This window comes from Bos mutus, chromosome 23 (assembly GCF_027580195.1).
Source record: "Bos mutus isolate GX-2022 chromosome 23, NWIPB_WYAK_1.1, whole genome shotgun sequence".
NCBI classification, from domain to species: domain Eukaryota; kingdom Metazoa; phylum Chordata; class Mammalia; order Artiodactyla; family Bovidae; genus Bos; species Bos mutus.
This window is the reverse complement of record NC_091639.1, coordinates 13,140,388-13,155,910: the sequence shown is the minus strand read 5'-3', so window position 1 is coordinate 13,155,910 and position 15,523 is coordinate 13,140,388. Positions and strand designations below refer to the sequence as shown.

Below are 15,523 nucleotides of genomic sequence, written 5' to 3'. Positions count from 1 at the left end.
AAAACTCTGTCATGTCCGACTCTTTGCAACCCCATGGACTATACAGTCCATGGAATTCTCCAGGCCAGAATGCTGGAGTGAATAGCCTTTCTCTTCTCCAGGGGATCTTCCCAACCCAGGTTTTCACATTGCAGGCAGATTCTTTACCAGCTGAGCCACACAAGGGAAGCCCAAGAATACTGGAATGCATAGCCTATCCCTTCTCCAGCAGATCTTCCCGACCCAGGAATCGAACCGGGGTCTCCTGCATTACAGGTGGATTCTTTACCCACTGAGCTATCAGGGAAGCCCTCAAACAAGTTATTTAACATATTCAAAACTCAGTTCATTCATGCATAAGAGAGGAATGATGATACTCATCCCACAGGTTGTGGTGAGGCTCAGTGAGAGGTTTGTAAAGTAGCTAGCACAGTGTCTGATGGCATTACATGAGTCTTGAAGGTGGGGCAGTGAATGTCACTTCCTGGATCTGTGCAGTACACAACCTGCTCAGCTGTACAGCATGGCCCTGCCCTGATACACAACAGGAACGCGCTCAGTGTTGTTAAGTGTTATTAATCTTAGAAGCAGGGAGAAAGGAGAGAAAAAAAGAAAAAATTCAAATAAGAGAACCCATAGAAACACTAGTATTTATAAGGTAGGTAAAAGAAGAGTCCTCATATAAACCTAAGAAGGAACTGCTTATTTTAGACTACAAAAAGTAGATGTAACATGTGAGATCTCAGACTGAGAAGTAAAATCCAGTCACTGCAATCTACAAAAATACTTTTTATCTTTCTGAACAATGATAAACATAATACTATAAATTGTTCACCAGAGTTTGCAGTCATGTTGACCTTCGCCACAAGAGAGAATTTCCTAATCTGAATTACAGACTTTCCTTTGTTATTGTTCTCCAGTTGCTAGGTCATGTCTGACTCTTTGTGACCCCAGGCAAACAAAATCTTGACATTAATGGTAAGTAATCCAAACTGTAGGCATTGTATTAACTTGTAACATACCTAAAGTCATGTACAAGCAAGACCAAAATAAATCTAAAGCATACTTAGCCAAAAGAATATATATAGAGAGAGAAATATACATATTAGATTACTAGATATATATAAGATACTTATATAATATAAAACATATTATATAATATGTAACACTATATATATATACACACATAAAACATACACTGTAGTCCTATATAATAAGGAAATCAACAAATGGATTTTCTTTTTAGAAAATTAAAGAAAAATTAGATTCATTCTGATGCTATTGAAATTACTCTTTTCACCTGCTTTACTCTGTTAGTAACAGCCATTAGTCTTGACATCCTGATTACATGCTGCATTTAAACTTTTTTTCTGTTTTTTTATTGAAGGATAATTGTTTTGCAGAATTTTGTTGTTTCCTGTCAAACCTCAACATGAATCAGCTATAGGTATTCATATATCCCCTCCCTTTTGAACCTCCCTCCCATCTCCCACCCCATCCCACCCTCTAGATTGATAAAGTGCCCCATTGGAGTTTCCTGAACTATGCAGCAAATTCCCGTCGGCTACCTATTTTACGTACAGTAATATAAGTTTTCACGTTTCTCTCTCCATCCATCTCACCCTCTGCTCCCTCTCCCCATGTCCATAAGTCTATCCTCTATGTCTGTTTCTCCACTGCTGCTGTAAATAGATTCTTCAGTACCATTTTTCTAGATTCTGTATATATGCATTAAAATACTATATTTATCTTTCTCTGACTCACTTCACTCTGTATGATAGGTTCTAGGTTCATCCACCTCATCAGAACTGACTCAAAGGTGTTCCTTTTATGGCTGAGTAATATTCCATTGTGGATATGTATCACTACTTCTTTATTCATTCTCTGTGATAGACATCTAGGTTGCTTCCATGTTCTAGCTGTTGTTAACAGTTCTGCAATGAACAATGGGATACATGTCTTTTTCAATTTTGGTTTCCTCAGGGTATATGCCTAGATTAAAACTTTTTTAAAAATTTTGTTAATGATTTGTTCAGTTTTAATAAATCAGATGAAAGAACACAAGTATTGGGAAACCAACTACTGCAAGAGGTGTCATTCTCTCTCCATGAGAAAAATTTAATGCAAAGGTCATGGTATTCTGCCACTGAGAGTTTGGTTACTTGTCATTTCCAAAGACCTACCATTTCATTCACATTTTTCTGCTGGATCTAACAGGGCTCATCTTTCAACATTTATTGACAGTACTGAATATAAGAACTAAGAATAAGACACAATATGAAATAAGGCTAAGAACATTACAAAATATTAAAAAAAAAAAAAAAACTATGCCAGAGATTCATTCAGGGTGACATGGTGGTCAAACTATTGATAAATGGAAAGTCAAAATATGACCCAGAAATGATTACCCAGTTATGTCTGCCTTGATAACAAAAGTTTTCAAAAAGTTGGAGACATGTCATCTTGGTTCGGTTTCATACATACAAGAGCATCTCAAAATCAGCTGGGCTGCAATAAGAAAAACCTGACTAGACCATCATCAAAAAGTATACAAATAGTAACCGGTAGAGAGGGTGTGGAGAAAAGGGAACCCTCCTACAGTGTTTGTAGGAATGTAAACTGGTACAACCACTATGGAGAATAATATGGAAGCAGCTTAAAAACTAAAAACAGAACTACCAAATCATCCAGCAATGCCACTCCTAGGCATATATCCAGAGATAATCACAATTCAAAAAGATAGATATACCCCAGTGTTCACTGCAACACTATTTACAATAGTGAGGACACAGAAGCAGCCTAAATGTTCATGGACAGATGAATGGATAAAGAGGATGTGGTATGCATATACAGTGGAATAGTACTCAACCATAAAGAAGAATGAAATCATGCCATTTGCAGCAGCATGGATGGATCTAGAGATGATCACACTAAAGTCAGTCAGACCGAGAAAGATAAATATCGTATGATGACCATTTATATGTGGTGGGATCTAAAAATGTCATACAAATGAATTTTATATGATATGAATCTCCTATTTACAAAGGAGAAACAGACTCACAGATTTAGAGAACAAACTTATGGTTACTGGGGCAAAGGAACGGGGAAAGGATATTAGGGACTTTGGGACAGATATGTACACACTGCTATATTTTAAATGGATAACCAACAAAAACCTACTGTATAGCACAGGGAACGCTGCTCTAAGTTATATGGCAGCCTGGATGAGAGGGGAGTTTGGGGCAGAGTGGATACATGTATATGTATGGCTGAGTTGCTATGCTGTACACTTAAACTATCATAACATTATTAATCGGCTATACTCCAATATCAGAGAAGGCAATGGCACCCTACTCTAGTACTCTTGCCTAGAAAATCCCATGGACGGAGAAGCCTGGTGGGCTGCAGTCCATGGGGTCGCTGAGGGTCGGACACGACTGAGCGACTTCACTTTCACTTTTCACTTTCATGCATTGGAGAAGGAAATGGCAACCCACTCCAGTGTTCTTGCCTGGAAAATCCCAGGGACGGGTGGGCTGCCGTCTATGGGGTCGCACAGAGTCGGACACGACTGAAGCGACTCAGCAGCAGCAGCAGCATACTCCAATATAAAATTTAAAGTTTATAAGTAATAATAAATTGAAAAAAATAAAAGAAACAAATTTGCTACTTAAGTTTTCATTAAACTTTGCATTCCTTTAGCTCATTTTCTGCCAAAGGGGATTGTCCCACAATAAATGTTAAAGTTGTCAACAATAAAATAAATAGCTATAGATTTGCACCCTGCAAGTGACAAAACTACCGTATCAGGAGCAGTCAAGCTTGCTACACTTGCCACCCGCCTCACCAGCAGTCAGCCTGGCAGCTTCATGCTTTTCATAGGCCACAGTGGGGGTCTTGGCACAAGTAGTCCACTAAGGAGCTGACAGGGTGAGCAGCACCAAGTTCTCCCACTCCCTGAAGACTGGACTGAGTTCGTTGTCCTCAGCCACCAATGCTGGAATGTATTTCATTTTCTCAGTGAGAGCTCTGAACACTGTTCTCCAGAGAGAGGCATAAGTTAACTTGGATTTGGAGAGAATTGGTGGGGAAGACAGGGTTATATGCACCATCTTTCACATTTAAACATGTGTTAAAGTGCAAACACTCTTTTCAACACATACCTCTCACATACTATGCGAGGAGACCATAGTAAATCCTCAAGTTATAAGGAGGAAGACTTCTACCTCGTTTTATTTTGTTGTTGTTCAGTCACTAAGTCATGTCCAACTCTTTGAAACTCCACGGACTGAAAAACATCAGACTTCTCTGTCCTCCTCTATCTCCTGGAGTTTGTTCAAATTCATGTCCATTGAGTCGGTGATGCTATCGAACCATCTCATCCTCTCATCTGAGTCAGTGATGCTATCGAACCATCTCATCCTCTCATCTTATTTTAGTGTATTTAAAAATAATATTTCCTTAAAGTCCAGAACCAATGCCAAATGGAAAACAACCACCAGCACAAACTGGAAATTCTATACTAATTATCTGTTTAAAATTTCTACATGAGTCAATATTGATCTTTTATGTTTTACTTATAAAAGTGTCCATTTCTTCAATATTTTTGATTTGTTTCTATAGTTTTGTGCATAGTCTTCATGTATAATTCTTATAATTTCTCCAAAGTCCCTGCTTTATGTGGTTGTGTCTGTTTCCTCATTCCTAACTGTGTATATTTTTTCCAGCTTTTAAAATCTTATTTAGCCTTTTTCTCTGTTTTTTCTTCATTACATTAATTCCAACTTTTAAAACTTTATCAGTTCTTTAATAAGTTCTCCTTTGAGTAAAGTTTTGGGTATATGCTATGCCCTAAAAATTTGGATAAGTGCAATTTTTTATTGCTTTCTCTTTATTCTTTTATCAAAGGTTTATTTGGAAGAGTTTCTTAGTTTCCCAGCGGTTTGGGGGTGGGAGGGCATCATATTTTTATTATTAATTTCTAATTTAATTGGCTTATGATTAAGGAATGTGATCTAAAAAAACTCTACTTTTGATATTTTTCTAGTTTTACTTTGCTTTAGGCCAATTTAATAATTCTATTTCTAGTCATTGGCGTTTGGAAAATTGCACGTCTCCAAAGAAATGCTCCCTGAAAGAGGACTTACTTGGTGATGTGACTGGGTAACCTGCACTGCTCACCTAAAATCTAACCCCCAGACAATGGCTCATGTTGCAAAAGAATTCTCACTTGCAAATCTGGAACTGTTACATCTCTAAGTAGAAAACAAGGCAACTAATTATTTTTAACAGACAGATGGATTGTGCCAGCTTGGAATTTAATCAAAAAAAAAAAAAAAAAAACCAAAGACATACAATACTCCTGAATGGTGCCCAGCAAGCACCTCATTCAAGTTTTTATTTTTCCAACCTGGCATCTCAATTTCTCCTCTGCATTAGTAAACATTCATAAGCATCAGGCAAACCCTCTGTGCTTCAAATCCAAGAGAAACACATTTGTCTTGCACGTCAAGAGTGCCTCGGCGTGATTCACTGAAACCTGGACATGAAAGGGGTTAGAAGTATTTCAAATGCAAGCATCTGCTAAAATATTTAGTCCCACCAACGCTTTGAAGACTCTGTACTCAAATCAAATCTTGGCAATCTAAGACACAAACAATGAGCACATTTAAGAGAGGAAATCTTGTTTAAAAACACCAAAGAAATTCCAAACTTTTACAAAAGAACCAGCTGATATTTCAGCAAAGATACACTTGCAGGCAGGCTGTTGTATTAAAAGTTTCTCCTGAAAGTTCATAAAGGTAAAGTGAAAACTCCCTCAGGCCTGGTGTGTTTGAGGAAGGAATAGATTATAGTATTGAGCATCTACTGTGTACCAGGCAAGGTACTTGGTACTAAGCATTTTGTATACTTTATCTCTTTGAACCTTCACAAAAGTCATCACTATAGAAAATAATCTTATTTCAGAAAATAATCTTATGTACCTGCATTTTTAAATGATTGGTAATGGATATACAGGAAAGACTCATTAAAATATAAATTCAGCTACAAAGTTCTCTCATGACATAGTCCATTTAAAGACTCCAATATTTTTACCTCTAAGTTGAGAAGAGTCCCCTAATACTTCTAAGATTTCAGTTTGTGATTTCAGCAAACTTTTGTCTTAAACACGGACAGATATGCCCATCCATTTACCTTCAGAGAATTGTTGTGCAAAAATTAATTAAATAATAAGTCATCTAATCAAATGACCTCATGAGATCTAATCCCAGCTGGTATTAACCGAATGACCCAGCGGATCACAGAGGTAATTCTGGTTAATAACCTAAACAATTGAAATTGGCACAAAGTTCAAAGTAACATGCAACCTATCTACCCTTTTAGACTCATCTTCTGCCCACTTCACTTTGCATCTAAATTCCAGCCATGCTAAGCTATTTTCAGGCACACGGAATTTCCCAAGCCCAGGCAATTCTTCCCCGCCTCTTTCACCTGATGAAGAACTCCTCATTTACCAAAATGTCACCCAAGGTGTCCCTTTTCTGGGACTCCCTCCCTCTATCTACCTTCTCCCGCATCTTGATAGATGGCCTCCTCTGGTCTTCCTCCCTTAGTACGAGGATCTTGCTCTATTATAACACTCATTCTTTTATTCAGTAAATATTTATTAAGCTGCTATTATTGACCAGGTTATTTATTAAGTGCGGGGACTACAAAGGTAAATAAGCCTTCAGGTGGTGTAAGAAAAGACAGACATCTATGCAGGTGAGAGCAGTGCCAGCCGGATCCAGGAAGGCAGCTGTGTGAGCCCCACCCTGTAGCAGAGGAGGAACCGAGTGGATAGAAGTGTGAGAATCCAACAGGGAGGAGGTTGGGGAAAAGAAATTGCGTGAGTACGTGTAGAAAGATGGACAACAGATAAGCTTTGTTGATGGCAGAAAATTGCTCCAGCAGAGGCATTTGATTAATAAACCGAAAATGACTCACTTACAAAACTTGTTCAAGCTATTATAAAAGCAAAAGATAATCACAGAAAGTCAACCCTAATTTTACTCCTAATTGTTGTTAATGTCCAGGGCTTTCTTAAACTCAAAAAGGCTTTTTAGTGATATGTTAAAACTTTCAAATTTTATCTAAAAATAAAAGTATTTAGAGTACAGTTGCTTTACGATGCTGTGTGAGTTTCAATTGTACAGCAAAGTGAATCAGTTACATGTGTGTGTGCTAAGTCACTTCAGTTGTACCCAACTCTTTGCGACTCCATGAACTGTAGCCCACCAGTCTCCTCTGTCCATGGGCTTCTCCAGGCAAGAATACTGGAGTGGGTAGCCATTCCCTTCTCCAGGGGATCTTTCCAACCCAGGGATCAAACCCAGGTCTCTTGCACTGCAGGCAGATTTTTTACTCTCTGAGGCACCAGGGAAGCCAAAACGGAACCATGTGGAGATGCCAAGGATCGAACCTGGGACCTCATGCATGCAAAGCATGCGCTCTAGCACTGAGCTACATCCCCTAGTATATAAACATATATCCACTCTTTCTTAGATTTCCTTCTCATTCAGGTCATCACAGATCACAGATCATTGAGTAGCGTTCCCTGTGCTATACAGTAGTTCTCATTAGTTTCCTGTTTTAGACATAGTAGTGTTTATATGTCAATAAAAGGGTGTATATAACTGCTCTGATAGGCATTAGTGAATAAAGAAACCGTTCCATCGTGTGAGACGTTAACACAGCAAACTGAGAAATGGGGTAAGCAGGGGAGACTCACTCACCTTTCCTTGTCAGGATGAGAATGAAACAAGACAAATGGTGCAAGCGTGGGTGCAAGGCTCCTAGACCATTCTATTGGGATTAGGGGGCCCTGGTCAAGAATCGGTTTCCTTTCCATGACCTAATGCACACACACACCCCTCGGTTTGGAGAATCATCAATCTAAAAAACTGTATGCTCTTTGATCAACAGAGGCAAAACTTTTCAGAGTGACCAGTGTAATGACATTGTTACTTAAGTTCTAAAAAAAAACTTCCAAACTTTTTAACCTGCAGTTTTTATACATACTCCTAGAGGATCTTGGACAATATAGCATCTGCAGTACTTACCTCTAGCTACCAAAATGGAAATGAGGAAACAGAAATCAGATACCATCATCCTCAAAAGAACATGGTAGACTTGGGTGGCCGCCTGCCTGTTCATGCTGACTGTTTCAGTTTAACAATTTAGATGGCTCCAGATGTTCCTCTGACATCAGCTTATGCCTGCTTATTATAAGAAAACATGGTAGCAATAAATGCCCCAAAGAAGCAGAGTCAATGTGAGCCACATCATGCCCTGAATCATGCTATCCTTGATTTCACACTGCATTCAAGAAAGATCAAATGGTCAACAATAAAAAAAAAAATTTAATTATTATGTTGTATGCCTGGAACCAATATAATGTGATATGTCAATTATACCTCAGGATAAATGAATGAATGAATGAACAGAAAACCAAACAAAAGATGAAATGACAATGGCGTGTACATTACTTCCTCTTTTCTGCAAGGACTGAATGAAAGGCATTGAGCACAATATCCTAGTTTAAGAACAAATAAATCTTTAAACAAATGAATCCTTGCTACAATATATTATAAACTATTTCATTATAGAGGAAGATAGTTCTAACCTCTAAGAACTAATCAAAACCTAGGTTACTACAGCAATGTGACTTCATCTGAGTGCCTTCACAAATATCCTCTCATTGAATACACACAACCACCTTTCAGGTGAAATAGTATCATTCCCCTTTTACAGATGAAAAAACTGAGCACTGAAAAATGAGCAGACTCTCCTGGGGTCCAAGAGGCAGTTACTGTCACAACAAGAACTAGAACCTAATAACCTCGTCAAGTGATCTAACCCTTGCTTCCCAAAATAAACTTGTATGTGAAATCAAGCTCCCCTTGTTCTCAAATTGGAATCTTTTTTGGAAAGAGGACAAAAATGGAAGGTTGACATAAAATGTTTAATTCTATTTTTAAATCTTTACCTCGGGCAAAAATCCAGGTGTTATGCCAAAACAAATTAGACAATACTTCTAGCTTAGCAAAAGCTCCATCTCGACCAAGAAAAAAAATAGAAAACGTTACACTGAAAAGAAAGTTCAGAAACGGAGTGCATTACTTCTCAGCAGTAGCCTTCTGCAAGAAGGAAGGGGCAAGTTTCCTGGAAGAGTGAACAGTCAAAAGAGGATGACTCAAAAGACTATTTTAGTACGAGATCCTGTTTCACCCTTGTTGTCCATCTGTTTTGCTGAGAATGTAAAGCTGTCTAGGTCCAAGCCAAAAAAGAGAATGAAATCATCTGTTAAAGCCACCTATGCAGGAGCGCCATGAAGACACAGTGCTGACCTAACATGGCCATGCCATTAGAGGCCAGTGCATACCTTTCGCTACCTGGCTGGAGGAGGGTTCAGGAATTCAGCTAAACCAGTGGGGGATACTGTAAAATTCATTCTTAATTTACTGCAGGCTAATTGAAGGCAAAGAACAACTGCATATGACAAGAAATAGCTAATAAATATTTTACACACAGGCATTGACTAATGACAACACCTATTTATCAAATGGTGCAGTTATCCTTCTCCTTCTACTCCTCCACCACCCCACCCCCTACTTTCCGATCTTTCTTATGAGAGTCACAAAGGACATCAAAGTCACTCATTTCCACCCTCCCCTTCCTTTTGTGCCATCTAGTACCCCTGGCATCCTTCAATACCTAGAGCCCACACCTATCATTCACCTGTACCCCTCCTCGGTTTCTCCCTTCTTCTTTAGACTGAGAAAAAAAAGGGAGGTCCACAGAGAATCAAACTAGAGAAATGCAGGGGAATTGGTATTCAGGAAGCTAGTGATTTCAGAGCTTTAGACACAGAAGAGTCCAGACTCTCACTTGAAGGGCAAGGAAACCATTTCAGCTGTGTTGTAGACCAAATGATCATTTATATTTTGGCTAGAGAGCGAAACTAGCAAGTGTATTATTGTTTCCATAGTAAAGTGAGTTCCAAATTCTAAACCACTGATCTGCAAAGAAATTTTTGGAACACTTAATATTCATTAAGTTTGGGCCACCTACCAAAAAAATGTAACAATCAATGTTTCCCCCTGAGTTGTTCTTTACAGCTACAGAAGAATATATAGAAGGTATACACATGCATAACTGGGTGCTGAGATTTGACCTCTTTCCTTAGGAGCTGCTCCAAGTGAGAAAAGAGTCGGTGACCATTGGTGCCCTAAGAATCCCAGGTGAATTTACACTGTGCTCAGTGAGAGAAGTGGAACTCACTTCCTGATAATTAGTGACTACAGGGGAAAGGACACTCAGCATTATCATAAAGAGACAGTAAAGACAATAGGTTGGAAGATAGTTTTACTCGTTTTACACTGGCAAAGAGTCAGTGGAATTGTTGCCACTGCAGCTTAAGGCAGAAGTTGAGTTCCAAGGAGGCATGTCGTTTCTTCTGAGCAGAAACTGTAAACATACTCCAATGTAAGAGTGTGTGTGCGTGTGTGTGTCTGTGCGCATGTGCGTCTGTCTGTGTAGAGCCAATTGAGCTGGAAAGAACAAGATTAGGGGACAATGATGATGTACCTCAAAACATGATGATCACTGATATGACAACATACTGGCCAAGCCTACTCTAGTCCTAATTTCTCTTCAAAGAGCTATAATCATGGGTCGAAGCTGAAGGGGAACCTTTAGACTTTCCCATGTAACAATTAGAGTACCCAGAATCAGTTGTAGTCAAACAATGTGAGTGAGAAAAAGACCAGAGTCAGACATTCCTACCAGCAAAGGATGGTGTCTCCAAACCCCATGGCAGCCAGGTGTGGTTGATGTAATTCTGCCTCCTTTAGCTAAAAGCTGATTGGACCCAGATGGATGGATGTCTGAAGCAGAGCCAACCAGATTTTCTCTATCAGGAATGTGGAATTTGGATTTAGGGACAGACATCTCTCTGTTTGGCTGAAACTGTATGGTAGCCATATTCCATCATGTATACAAACAACAGAACAAACTAGAGAGGAAGCAATAAAGCAGGGTGCAAGAGAGGAGGTAAGAAAAGAGCCAGGGAAAGAAAATGGTGATTCTCCAGTTCTCAGTTCCAGTTTCTTCCAGAAGCCGGCTGCATTCCTATCTTTGTTTCTTAAGACATGCCTTGTCCTTATAATAATTCTTTCCTGTTAAAGCTAGCCCAAATTTATTTCAGTTATTTGAAATCAGAAACACCTCGGTTAAACCACATTACCATAAAGTAAATCAACATACCATGAAAAAAAAATAGACTTTTGAACCTGTCAATGCTGAATCCAAATCTTAGCTCCACTGAATATTAGGTATCTCATCTAGAGGAAGTTTCCTAGCCTCTCTGAGGCTTGGTCTCAGATAACTGTCATGCACAGTTTCTGTGAAAATCAGAAAATCATACACAGAGCCTGTGGACAGCACAGACTAAATGATAACTTCCAGGAGAATGCACTGGAGCAGCAGTCATGACGGCAGTAGTGGTATGGCCATGGATATGGAGATAGGAGGGTTATATAAAAAACCAGAATTACAGACACAGAAAGATACTTTTCTTAAATTCTTTGCTTGACAAAACAACTCAATCCAACCCAAGTTTCTTTTCTTTTTTTGGCCCACCAAGCAGCTTGTGGATCTTAGTTCCCCAACCAGGGAGCAAACCTGAGACCTCTGTCCTGTCCTAAACACTGGACCACCAGGAATTCCTGTCAACTCAAGTTTCTTTACTGAGCTTCTCTAGTATACGCCGAGTACGGTCTGTGTGCTCAGTTGCTCGGTCATATCCAACTCTTTGTGACCTCATGGACTGTAGTCCACCAGGCTCCTCTGTCCATGGGAATTTCCAGGCAAAAATACTGGAGTGGGTTGCCATTTCCTTCTCCAGGAGATCTTCCTAACCCAGGGATTGAACCCACATCTCTTGCATCTCCTGCATTGGCAGGTGGATTCTTTACCACCGCATCATCTAGGAAGCCCAAAAAGTAGAGCTTCCCTGATTGCTCAGCAGGTAAAGAATCCACCTTCAATGCAGGAGATGTGAGTTCGATCCCTGGGTAGGAAAGATTCCCCTGCAGGAGGACATGGCAACCCACTCCAGTATTCTTGCCTGAAAAATCCCATGGACAGAGGAGCCTGACAGGCTATGCTCCATGGGGTCATAAAAAGTCAGACAAGGCTGAAGCTACTGAGCGCATATGAAGAGAATCTAAAAATGGTTTAAATTTAAAATTATTTTTAATCTATCATCTACCACAGGTTCCTTCATGGTGAAGGGAAAGCATGGTGTATTTGAAGGACTTACAGAATTCAATACGGCTGGATTATAAAGAAGGTGAAGAAGATTGCTCTGAGATTAGGTTGAAGAGGTAGACCAGACAATGGAGAAGAAATCTGTAAGTTTAAAAGTTTAACTAAAAGACCATGGGAAGCTTTTTAAAGCAACTTGACATTAGCAGAAATTTTTTTTTTTTTTTTTGTATCACCCTGGCTGCGGCATAGAAATAGACTGAACAGAAGCAAAATTTAATGCAGGTGCCTCTCAGTAAGAATATGTTTCAGTAGTCCAGGTGAGAAATGATGCTGGTGATAGCAAGGGGCCTGGAGAAAAGTAAGCATTTCTTACATTATGTAAGACACAGAATTGGCAGGACTGGAGGATTAGTAGGACGTTAGACATGTAGGATGTCAAGAAATCACTGTTGGGACTTCCCTGGTGATCCAGAGGTTGACTCTAAGCTTCCAGTGCAGGGGGCACAGGTCCAATCCCTGGTGAGAGAACTTAGATTCAACATGCCTTACGGTGCGCTGGCCAAAATGAAGTGAATAATCCTGACAAACACCAACTCAGTCAGGTGATCAAAGCCAACATCAACAGTGGTGGCAAGTCGTATTGACAGTATATACCCTTGACACAAGGACACTTTATTTCTGTGGTCATCCTCCTGAAAACCCATCAGTTCAGTTCAGTTCAGTTCAGTAGCTCAGTTGTGTCTGACTCTTTGAGACCCCATGAATTGCAGCATGCCAGGCCTCCCTGTCCGTTACCAACTCCCGGAATTCACTCAGACTCACGTCCATCGAGTCAGTGATTCCATCCAGCCATCTCATCCTCTGTCGTCCCCTTCTCCTCCTGGCCCCAATCCCTCCCAGCATCAGTCCTTTCCAATGAGTCAACTCTTCGCATGAGGTGGCCAAAGTATTGGAGTTTCAGCTTTAGCATCATTCCTTCCAAAGAAATCCCAGGACAGATCTCCTTCAGCATGGACTGGTTGGATCTCCTTGCAATCCAAGGAACTCTCAAGAGTCTTCTCCAACACCACAGTTCAAAAGCATCAATTCTTCAGCGCTCAGCTTTCTTCACAGTCTAACTCTCACATCCATACATGACCACTGGAAAAACCATAGCCTTGACTAGACGGATAACCCCAGCCTAATCGCTAAGAAGAGCATCAGAGAAATCCTAAATCCCAGTTGAGGGATTAAGTGTGTATGACCAGATATGTTTAGCCTATGTCTGGCAATACTCCTCAAAAACAAGGAAAGTCTCAGAAACATAGCCAAGAGGAGCCTGAGAAGAGATGACGACTAAATTGTATGTGGGATCACTGACCTAGAGCCAGACATTCTGGAATGTGAAGTCAAGTGAGCCTTAGAAAGCATCACTACGAACAAAGCTAGTGGAGGTGATGGAATTCCAGTTGAGCTACTTCAAATCCTGAAAGATGATGCTGTGAAAGTGCTCCACTCAATATGCCAGCAAATTTGGAAAACTCAGCAGTGGCCACAGGACTGGAAAAGGTCAGTTTTCATTCCAATCCCAGAGAAAGGCAATGCCAAAGAATGCTCAAACTACCGCACGACTGCACTCATCTCACACGCTAGTAAAGTAATGCTCAAAATTCTCCAAGCCAGGCTTCAGCAATATGTGAACCGTGAACTTCCTGATGTTCAAGCTGGTTTTAGATAAGGCAGAGGAAACAGAGATCAAATTGCCAACATCCGCTGGATCATCAAAAAAGCGAGAGAGTTCCAGAAAAACATCTATTTCTGCTTTATTGACTATGCCAAAGCCTTTGACTGAGTGGATCACAATAAACTGTGGAAAATTCTGAAAGAGATGGGAATACCAGACCACCTGATCTGCCTCTTGAGAAATTTGTATGCAGGTCAGGAAGCAACAGTTAGAACTGGACATGGAACAACAGACTGGTTTCAAATAGGAAAAGGAGTTTGTCAAGGCTGTATATTGTCACCCTGTTTATTTAACTTCTATGCAGAGTACATCATGAGAAATGCTGGACTGGAAGAAACACAAACTGGAATCAAGATTGCTGGGAGAAATATCAATAACCTCAGATATGCAGATGACACCACCCTTATGCCAGAAAGTGAAGAGGAACTAAAAGGCCTCTTGATGAAAGTGAAAGTGGAGAGTGAAAAAGTTGGCTTAAAGCTCAACATTCAGAAAACGAAGATCATGGCATCCGGTCCCATCACTTCATGGGAAATAGATGGGGAAACAGCGGAAACAGTATCAGACTTTATTTTTCTGGGCTCCAAAATCACTACAGATGGTGACTGCAGCCATGAAATTAAAAGACACTTACTCCTTGGAAGGAAAGTTATGACCAACCTAGATAGCATATTCAAAAGCAGAGACATTACTTTGCCAACAAAGGTCATCTAGTCAAGGCTATGGTTTTTCCTGTGGTCATGTATGGATGTGAGAGTTGGACTGTGAAGAAGGCTGACTGCCAAAGAATTGATGCTTTTGAACTGTGGTGTTGGAGAAGACTCTTGAGAGTTCCTTGGACTGCAAGGAGATCCAACCAGTCCATTCTGAAGGAGATCCGTCCTGGGATTTCTTTGGAAGGAATGATGCTAAAGCTGAAACTCCAGTACTTTGGCCACCTCATGCAAAGAGTTGACTCATTGGAAAAGACTCTGATGCTGGGAGGGATTGGGGGCAGGAGGAGAAGGGGACGACAGAGGATGAGATGGCTGGATGGCATCACTGACTTGATGGACGTGAGTCTCAGTGAACTCCGGGAGTTGGTGATGGACAGGGAGGCCTGGTGTGCTGCGATTCATGGGGTCGCAAAGAGTCGGACACGACTGAGCAACTGATCTGATCTGATCGTCCATGAGACCTTGGAGCAGACAAAGAGGGCATAGGATAGAAACTAAGGAAGTCAGAATAAAGTATGAACTTTGATTCATTTTAAAATGATGATGATAATCTACTGACAAATGTGCCCTACAGGTAAGGCTCCCTTCTTCACTCCTGCAAAGAATCTCAGAAACTGCTGCAGTCCAAGTGGATGGGAGAAATATGCTTATGAGCGGGAAAGGAGGCAAGCTCATTGTAGTATACACACCATACAGTTATCTAAGGCAACGGGTAACAGGTGTCAGTGCTGAAATTCAAAGGCAGCCCATAACACAAAGGGAGTCACCTGAAGAAAGCCAACTGGCCACCCAT

General features: G+C 40.3%; 1 protein-coding gene, 1 long non-coding RNA gene and 1 other non-coding gene across 3 annotated transcripts in view; 1 reads left to right on the top strand and 2 right to left on the bottom strand.

The window, feature by feature from the left end:
* The window catches only part of RNF144B (ring finger protein 144B), a 158,102-nt gene that overhangs the window by 92,076 nt on the left and 50,503 nt on the right, over positions 1 to 15,523 (bottom strand). The gene's annotated exons all lie outside the window — the stretch shown is intronic.
* LOC138984999 (uncharacterized) overlaps positions 1 to 15,523 on the top strand; it is a 28,215-nt gene that overhangs the window by 4,746 nt on the left and 7,946 nt on the right. Inside the window, exon 2 of the long non-coding RNA XR_011462234.1 lies at positions 12,298 to 12,434. This is a non-coding gene — a long non-coding RNA (uncharacterized lncRNA). The remainder of the gene's footprint in view (positions 1 to 12,297; positions 12,435 to 15,523) is intronic.
* Positions 7,421 to 7,492, bottom strand: TRNAA-UGC (transfer RNA alanine (anticodon UGC)). The gene has a single exon. It is a non-coding gene; the product is annotated as a tRNA-Ala (tRNA).